Here is a 10,210-nt window from a genome sequence, read left to right on the forward strand (position 1 = left end):
TTCGGTGATCAAATGATGGCATGAGGTTCTAGATTCTTTCTTTCCTTTTCTCAGCTCACTATATTTTGTATGTTAGTTTCTATTTCATGCATCCTATTTATGGCCGCTTGGGCTAACAACCTCATAGCCCCAAATCCAGCAGAAAAAAAGAAAAAAGTATCTATCTTCTGTTTCTTCCAGTAAAATCATGGCATTGGTTTGGCTCTGACTGGGGCGTGTGCCTATTGATGACCCAATCACTGAGACCAAGAGGAATAGAGGTTCTCATGGGCCAAGTTTCATGCCTATCCCTGAGGCCCAGGTATGGTGTTGGCCCACATGGACCAAGAGTGGAAGAAAGGTTGTTCCCCAAGGACAGTGTAGGTTCTGTTCTGAAAAGATGTATTCTGGACAGACAGAAATAATACATGTCCCTTCTAGCTTCCAAGTTTGGGACAGACATATTAGCGGGCATGTCCCAAATGGGTACCATGTCTATATATTTTGTCTCCCTTCATAGGCATTCTTCCATCTTTCAATCAATGAACTCTTCAATTTCCCTGCCTCAAGGACTTCATCTTCCCCACTGTCATACCTTTAGCATCTACTGCTATGACCACCATCATTTCCACTGTTTGTTAGAAGTGCTGGTGTGAGGAGGGAAGAGCAATAGCTAGTTAGTAAACCCAGCTGGCCATTAAGCATCTATATCTCATGTTGTCTTCATTATACACAATGTTGGAGCTTGAGGGAGCCCCCAAAATAGTAATCTTTCCTACCCAAGTTTAGAATGCACTGAGAGACAGAGATTCCAGACTCCAACAGAGGGAGATTAATATCTCCCCCTTTTTAACCTGATTTTAGGGAGTGCAGATATATGAGCACTATTACTTCCCTGCATTGAACATATGTCCCCAAACTGCAGGTCTACACTGTGGGTGGCAGATCCTGCCCCACTAATTGAACCCCATGAAATAGTGTAAACAGAGGGAAATGTGTGTTCTTTCTAAGCACAAAGAGAAAAAAAAAAAAGAAAAAAAGGACAAGGACTGGTTTAAGAATCCTCAACTACCCCTAAACCTCACATTACTTTAACTCACCGTAGATCAGCATGTCTCATACTTGACATTACCGACATTTTGGGCCAGATCATTCTTTGTTGTAAGAGGCTGTCCTGTGCATCGTGAGATGTTTAGGAACATCCCTAGCCTCTACCCACTACATGCCAATGGCATCGCTCTACCCCACTGGTGACAAATGTCTCTAGACAGCTAGGTAAAATCACCCCTGGTTGAGAACCACCACCCTAGAATAAAAGGGAGAGGTCAAAGGATGTTATTGCATTAGGACCTCCACGTGGAAAAGTAAGTCAGGGTGGGAGTGCAGACAGTAATCTCATGAAATGAATGAACAAAACAAACAAAAAAACCCGCTTTGTTACTTTGTACAAAAATTATCCTCACCCAAAGGCCAACCATTGGTACTGACATGGAAGTGAAGAAGTGTAAGAAGGTGTTAAGCAAATATTTATTGAGCACACTTGCTGTATGTCTGCACTCTTAACAGGTCTCGGGGTGGTGGTGGTTTAAAAAAAAAAAGAGAGAGAGGAAGGAAGGAAGAAAAAAAGAAAGAAGGGAAAGAGAGAGAGAGACAAAGAAAAAGAATTAAGAAAAAAGAAAAGGAAAAAAGAGAGAGAAAGGAAGGAAGGAAGAAAAAATAAAAAGAAGGGAGAAAGAGAGAAAGACCAAAAGAATAAAAAAAAGAAAGAAAAGGAATAATAGGTTCTTGTACACAATTAGGAGTTTTAGGAAAACAAGTAAGTGCAATATTTATTTGTCAGTGACATATGTAAATAAGATAAACAAGACCATCATAAACTCCAAATGGAAACCAAGAAATTAGATTTGTGAAATTGTTTAGAAAATGTGCCGGCCACTGCCAGAATTACTAACTGAGCAAGATCTAAACTTCAAAGTTTGAAATAATGGTTACTTTGATATGAAGATATGCCCGAAAAATGTATGACTCTCAAGAATGCCTGTATTAATATTTCGGAATTCACAAATTTGGGGATTCCAAAGGTCTCAGTTCGTATCCCTCATGAATGTCAAGTGTCTAATTATATATAATTACCACTGCCTTTTCATTAATTTATTATTTAGGTCTGCAACACTGCTGTTATTTCTTCTTCACCTTTATTCATGTTGCTTTTTAATCAGGTTTCAAAGCATTTCACAAGATCACATCTCATTAAAACCCAATAAAACTAGAATCAGGAAAAAGTCCAGGATAAAAGAGGTACAATGTAATCCCAGCTGTCAACAGTGTATTTTTTAAAAAGTCAGCAAATTACTCTGAGGTTTGCTACTCCTAGCAACTTCTAAAGAAACTGGAAACACCAGCAAGAGGGAAGACTTTTGTTCTTTGAGGGGAAACATTGGTGTTGTCTTTAGGCCTGCCACCTGAAGGAAAATGAATACCCAGGAATTCCATCACTTTTCCTCTTTAATTTACAAACTCCTAACACTCCGTTTTCCAGGTCTTCTCACTGTTTGGGATGGGTACTGCAGAGTTGGTAAAAATAATAATTATACCTCATATTTTCAATGTGGTATTAACTTTTCAAAGTGCTTTTGTATCTATTAGGGCTTCCAGACACCCAGGCAAGGGTGTTATTAACTTCCTTTTGTCTGTGATGAAACTGACGCTCAGAGAGGTCTCAGATTTGCTGAAGAGGTCATACAACCAGCAAAGAGCCCGTAGCTCCCAAGTCCTGCTGCTTGTATCCATCATCCTTTCAGTAAGCATCTGCAAGAACCTCGACCACTCTTGGTCCGCCATATTTAAGTTCCTTGACAAACCTGGGCCCTCCATGGTTTAGAGCTTTCGCTACAGCAGTGCTGTATGGTGAAGGCCATGGCGAGGGGTAATGGGTGAAATAGGGGCTATCTCAAGATACCGATCAGAAGGAACCATTTTGTGGGTATGCCTTCATGCATTTATTCATTCCTTCAGTCAGTAAATATTTACTGAGCATACCTCATGCATCAGCAACTTTCTAGGTATCTCAAAAATACAACACAATCTTCAGCCTCTTTATAAATACCAGAAAATAATCTCTGCCTACCATCTAAGTGTGTGACAGTCAGAAGTCACTTTGCAGCTCATAAACTCAATACGTCTCATAGGGCATATACTCCAGGACACTAACTATATTGCTAATTATACAAGTATACAATTAATTGGTTGGTTTTCTCAGCCATACTCAAATCCAAGAGCAGCAGAGATTGTGCAAAGTATCCCAAATGACTCTATGGAACGGTGTCATATTTGCAAAAAAATATTTAATATTCCAGTGAAGCAATTAGAAAGTAAATTTGGCAATATGTATTAAAGGCCTTAAAAATATACCAACTTTTCCATTTGTTTTATTTTGTCTTATCTTCTGGGAATTCAACCTCAAAAAAAAATCTAAATATTGAAAAATCTATTTGCATATGATGTTACAATCTTATTTAATTATTATAGTCAAAAGTCTTACCACTTAGTTATCGAACAACAAGGTAATGGTTAAGCCATTGTTTTCCAAAGTGTGCTCTAGGGAACACCAAGGTTGGGCTATGCTCCATGGTGAAAATGGTTCCCTGTTTAATTAAGTTTGAGAAACGAGCACACTAAGCTTTTCTCCTGGAGCTTCACAGTCCATAATAGTATACAGGAGATGTTATAAAGTAACATCTTTAACTTTTTCCTTTTTAAAAAAATTTATTTATCCATTTAAGAGAGAGAAAGAGCAGGGGGAGGGGCGGAGGGAGAGGAAAATAAGCAGAGTCCCTGCCCAGTGTGGATCCCGACGATGTGGGGCTCGATCCCATGACCTTGAGATCATGACCTAAGCCAAAATTAAGAGTCAGACGCTTAACTGACTTTGTGACCCAGATACCCCTTACTTTTCCCAACTAGGTGTATTCCAATCTATCTACTTCTGGATCCCAGTTTTTGAGATACATATATTAACATGGACTTAATGCCAAGTAAATTATAACCCATTCACAAATAATATGCAGCCATTAAATTGTATTTTTTTAAAGCTCAGAACAAGAGAATGATTAAAATATAATTTTATGGATAAAAGATAGGACAGAAAATTTGTATATATATAAAACTTGTATATATATGCATATATATGAAATATATATATATAGATGTGATATTTATATAATGATTATAGTATAATGTAAAAATGCAAAGAAGAATTAAAGAACACAAGGGCAAAAGGCCACACACCAACATTCTTCGGGTGGTCATGGGTTATGTTTTAGGTATTTTTTGGTTCTCATTTTCCCCTACTGTCCAAATTTGTAGTAACATGGTTCTATTACTTTTATGATAAAAAATTTTTTAGAGTCAGGAACAAAAGAAAATAAGCAGCTACAATAAACACCTGGTCAAGCTCAAAAATACACTTTGGTGGAGTTAGTATCTTCTAGGATGTGTGGATAATAAGCAAGTCAGTAGACTAAAACTTAAATGCCCATATAGGTATGATACATAAGTTTGCTAATCCCTGAATTACCAGCTGATTTCAACACATGAAATTCAGTATGACACATATATAAAGCATAGCCTACGAGTTCTAAGTTGAGTTGAATAGTAGTGTTTTATTCACTAGGGAGTTCTGTTTATTTCATTCTCTCTTCTCTCACCAGCACCACCCCCTTCTTGATCCATCTGTCCTCCACTTCTTACAGAATCAACAAGCATTTGTAACCAAATGCCCACACCACGGCATTTCCATTAGGATCCACTTGACTGTACTTATCCAGTTCCTTGGAAATGTGCAGTCTTTGTTTTAACTTTGCACATGCTAGGTACTTATAATAGAAAAAGACAGGAACCAAGATGTTTGCTTTTTCTAGTGAGAGAAAATAAAACAAGAAGACAATCCAAAGGAAGCCGTAGTGAGATCACCAGTAGATAAACATTTCACAAGAGAAACGATAACCACTATTATGAGAAGCAAATGCAGCCTTTTTTTTTTCTTGGCCATAGAACTTTAAAACAGTCTCTGAAAACATCCCGTTATCCCTCAGCTAGCAGACACACATCTTCCAATATTTGACAAATACCATCTTGAATCTTTTTTAGTGCAGGTGGTTCTAACTATGTCATGCTGTTACTCTCTTCCCAGTTAAAGTCGCATTTCTTTTTCAAATTCCTTCTGCACAGCAGAAGAGAACCTTAGCAGATGGATTAGGGTAAAGGAAATGGTACATAATGAATCACATTTGAAACCCCAGCATGCAGATCAATATATAAATATATATAGTCCTCCTCCTCTCTGCTTTCAGTGAATTTGAGTGTTTCACAGACTCAAGAGGCCAGAATCCTGCTTTGCTCTGAGAAAGCTCACTGCAGCTGTATCTCTCTCCTTCAGACTGACTTCTTTACTCTCCCCCCGCACCTCCCCCCACAATTGTCCCAGGGATGCAGCAGTATTGCCCTGGACTGGCCTTCTGAGCACTTGCAGGTACCAAGGCCAGACTTGTCATCTGCCAGAACACCAGGGAAATATTTCAATGATGCATTTGCTATAGACTGTGTCCCCCACCAAATTCATACGTTGAAACTAATCTCCAGTGAGATGGTGTTGGGAGGTGAGGCCTTTGGAATGTGATTAGATTATAAGGGTGGAGCCTTTATGAAAGAGACTCCAGAAACCTTGTACCCTTTCTACCATGTGAGGACATAGCAAATATGGTCATATATGAACTAGGAGGAAGTCCTCGCCAGAACCTCATCTTGGCCTTCCAGCTCGTAGAACCATGAGAAATAAATCTCTGTTGTTTCTAAGTCACCTTGGTAATTTGTCACATATGGTCACATATGGTATTTTGTTCTAGAACCCCAAATAGATGAAGATGGTCTTATTTTCCCCTTTTCACAATAGGTATGACAGTGGGCGAGTTAAAGTGACTTGGCCCGAGTTGCAGAACATTCTAGCAGCCTAAAGCCAGACTCCAGAATAGAAATTGCTCATTTGACAAAAATGAGTTACACCAAAGCATGTTCTTAGCTTTTTTCCCCCCTAAAGTTTTACTGTGTGAAACCAATGCTTATTTTTTCTTTCAGTTAAACCTCAAGTTCGCTAGAAGCTTTCCTTAATAACATAGCATGGAATAGCATAGAAGGCCAACCTTCGGGCACCTCACCACCTATGTTCTCAGCATCTTGTTACCTGATTAGAATTCTGACATATAGGATTTGAACACTAGGTGAGAACACCATTACTGAGACAATGTGAGGTCTAATCTTGCATTTTACTGTTAACAGGGGTAACTTTTAGGTGGGAGCAGCTGCTTAATGGGTCAATTTGTAGAATCCCACCGCTTTTGAAATCAGCCAGCGGACTAGCGTTTTGGCGCAACCCCTATTTGCAAAATACTTTATTCTCAGTCCAACCGAGGAGGAAAATGCTGTAATGCATTGTTAAGAAGAGAATAAAGGGAATCCCAACAACGGACAATAATTTTGTGATAAGCTCTCTTCAGTTTTTAATTTTTAGGCTTTACAGTTAAATGCGTTCTGTTACCTTCTTTCCTTGATACCTTTGCACACAAGTTTTATAACTTCCTTAAGAGTTTTGCTATCACTTTTTTCTTTTTTCTTCCTTTCTTTTCTTTTGCATTTAGGGACAAGACTTCTTGGAAAGTTAGAGTGTGATTTATATCTAATTGCAACACACCAAACAATTTCCATAACGAGCTATCGAGGGCCTCTTTGAGTCAGGAGTGAGGCAGAAACTTCTCAGTTTCTTTCCATCCGAAGTGACCAAACAGGCAAGGATGTTGATGACAGTCCACATGAGGAAAGTATTCGCTGTGACTAATAGTTTTTGAAAAACCAATTTTTATGCCATAGTAGATAAAGTTGTGCGAAAGGCATGACTTTCAGGGTCAGCGGTAAAGCTGAAGGGAATTCTTGCTGCATGTGGTACCAGTAACGAACCAAAAGACTGCAATGTGTCAGAGGTCAGGTTTTTGGATCACCATGTAAAGAGCTTTGGAGTGGGGGTGGGGACAGAACATCCCATTAGAGAAGTGCCACCGATAGGGCATGCGCACATTTCAGCCTCACTCCCACACCAGATGTGACTACCACACACAAAGAGTAGCTTCGTGCTCCTTTTGTGAGCGTGCACACAAATAATGCTAAGAAAATCTGAAACACAAGTGCGTGGGCCCCGTATAATTTTATCAGTCTCTGGCTCCCAGCCTACCACGCCATTCACTTCCTTTATCCTGCATCAGCCAGGCAGGACTTGGTTGATCATGTACCCTGCGTTTCCCACAGAGAGGTTGTTTTCTCCATGGAAGGCAAATCAGAACGGCACAGAGAGGACAGGCTCAGGTAGTTGGATCCCTGATTCTTTCAAAGCCCATCAAACCCAGCGCTTCTTTGCATGTCTGTATAACTGCCTCCTTTTCTCATTTCGCATTTCTATCACCTTCACGTTGCTTTTCTAGGAATCCTTCTCCGTGTTTTCTGGCGTTAGGAGATGGCACGGAAGAGACGCAAGGAGGATGGGAAAGTCAAGTGATCGGACTGCAGTAGCCGAGCCTGGTCATTCCTGGGGGTAGATTCGTTTAAATTGGACCTCCAATTCCGGAGAGTGATATGTTGGTAAATGTATAACAACTGGCTCTCTGGTTGACAGAAAAAGTTTAAACTTAAATGTACTTAAGTGGTATCTGACTCGAGGACCACAACAAATACACCAAACACCAGTTAATGCCACTAATAGTTTTTATGAGTGTACAGGTAGAGTGACGTGTTAAAGTTCCACTGGAGGGGAGGTAGAGACCACAAGACTTAACAGAATGGATTTTGAAGTCAGAAAACATCGGCAGTGGAATCTTATGGCCAGATTATTTACTGCGCTTTTCTTTCTTTTTTTCTTTCTTCCTTTTTTTTTTTTTAAAGATTTTATTTATTTATTTGAAAGAGAGACCGAGAGAGAGAGCATGAACAGGGGGAGGGGGAGAAGCAGACTCCCCTGCTTTGTTAGCAGGGAGCCTGACACGGGGCTCAACTCCAGGACCCTGGGATCATGACCCGAGCTGAAGGCAGTCGCTTAACCAACTGAGCCACCCAGGTGCCCCTGAACTTTTCTGAGACTGACTTAGTTGAGTTTTCTGGTAGGCAAATAAAAGTGGTATCTACTTCACACACGAGGAAGAGGCAAAATGGTAGATCAAGTCAAGTCCTGGTTTATAGCGTTTGTGATTTTCATAATGTAAATACTCTCATCATGGCTGATTTCAGGCTACTGAGGTGACGTCACTGAGTGTGAAGTTGGGAAGAGAAGTGTGGCAGTATGCTGTCATATCCTGTTTCCATCACACAGATACACTAGACACAGAGGACCTCAAGGGCATAGAGAATAGTACAATTTAGTGAAATACACAGAAAGTGATGAGTTTTGAGTATTTATTACCTTTTAAAATATATAACTGAGGGGACCCTGGGTGGTTCAGTCGGTTAAGTGTCTGCCTTCAGCTTAGGTCATTCCTGGGATCGAGTTCTGCATCAGGCTCCCTGCTCAGCGCGGTGTCTGCTTGTCCCTCTGCTCCCCCCCCAACTCTGCTTGAGCTCTTGCTCTCTCTCAAATAAATAAAATCTTTAAAAAATAAAATATATAATTGATTTACTTAAAAGTTTATATACTTTGATTTTTTTAATAATGGCTGTGCTTAACAAAGCATTTACAAAATTCTCGAAAAACTGACAACTGACCTCCATGAGCCTGGAGTAGACTCCCTCCCTCCACTTGTTCTGGTTAAAAGTGAATCCGCTCTGTGTGTGTGTGTGTGTGTGTGTGTGTGTGTGGAATGGGGTGTCAAGGGGAGCATCACTGGACTTGACTTTTAGACACAGAAACTAGATGTGTTAGACCCAGTTCACAGGTGTTAATACTTAACACAATTAGCTTCTTCTGTGTAAAAACAGCAATCCCAGTAATTCTCTTAGGCTGTCCCCCAAATCCGAGATCTGCCAAACCCTACCCAGATGCCAGGGGTCAATAGTTTATTTTTTTTATTTTTTAAGATTTTATTTATTTATTTGACAGAGATAGAGACAGCCAGCGAGAGAGGGAACACAAGCAGGGGGAGTGGGAGAGGAAGAAGCAGGCTCCCAGCGGAGGAGCCTGATGTGGGGCTCGATCCCATAACGCCGGGATCATGCCCTGAGCCGAAGGCAGACGCTTAACCGCTGTGCCACCCAGGCGCCAGGGGTCAATAATTTATGATGGGATTAGGGATGAGGCGGAAGAAAGGCTACTTGTTAATTATGATCAGGAAGACCATACACACCATGGACAGAAACATTACGTCCAAACGAGAGGATTTCCAGGTAGCCCAGCTGGAGATGAGTCAAGTCAACGGGCATTTCCTCCGCTCTGCATAGCGCCACCCAGGAACTTCCTATCTGCTTCTTTCTAATCGAAAGCCCATCAATGAAATGTCTTAACAAAAAACTGCTAGCTACTGTGACATTCTCGGGAACCAGCAGTTGACAAAGGTATTACAGTACTGTGTCATGCAGGCTGTTAAAGAAATCCAGCCCCGGTGATAATGTGTATATTCATTCTGTGTAAATGATTAAGTTCAAAAAACCATACAATGAATCATGGTAGCAAGGCCAGACTTGCTTTGATTAACTACACTGGTATAATGAAACCCAACAGAGCAATCACTGAAACATTTAGCTCCAAATGTAAATCTTCTTGAACTCCGAAGGAAAAAAAAAAAAAAAGCACATTAGGCAATGAGAGACGGTGAAGAATACAGCCATGTTTCGTATAATGAAAGTAGAGGCAGTTGTAAAGAAAAGGGAATGTTTAAATGTTGTTATGCTGTGTTTGGCAAGAATGAGTCATTTTAAAAGTGTCAATCATGATAATCCAACATATTTTTAATCTAAAGGTCAATAGAAGCAGTTTCTAAGGTGGTACAATAGTTAACGCCAAATATGAAAGCAAGCAGTTCTAAGATGATTTCAAGTGTTCATACTGTACCATAATGTCTCTTGGAGAATTAATCTCAGCTCTAAATTGAAGAGCAGGGATTGATCAAGGTAGAAGAGTTTTATTAAGAAAAATCTACCGACGTAGCTGATGACACCGTCATTCTGACCAAAGTGCCCTGCAGAGTTCTCTTCATTCAGATGC

Source organism: Ursus maritimus, unplaced genomic scaffold, assembly GCF_017311325.1.
Source record: "Ursus maritimus isolate PB19 unplaced genomic scaffold, ASM1731132v1 scaffold_34, whole genome shotgun sequence".
Taxonomy (NCBI): Eukaryota; Metazoa; Chordata; class Mammalia; order Carnivora; family Ursidae; genus Ursus; species Ursus maritimus.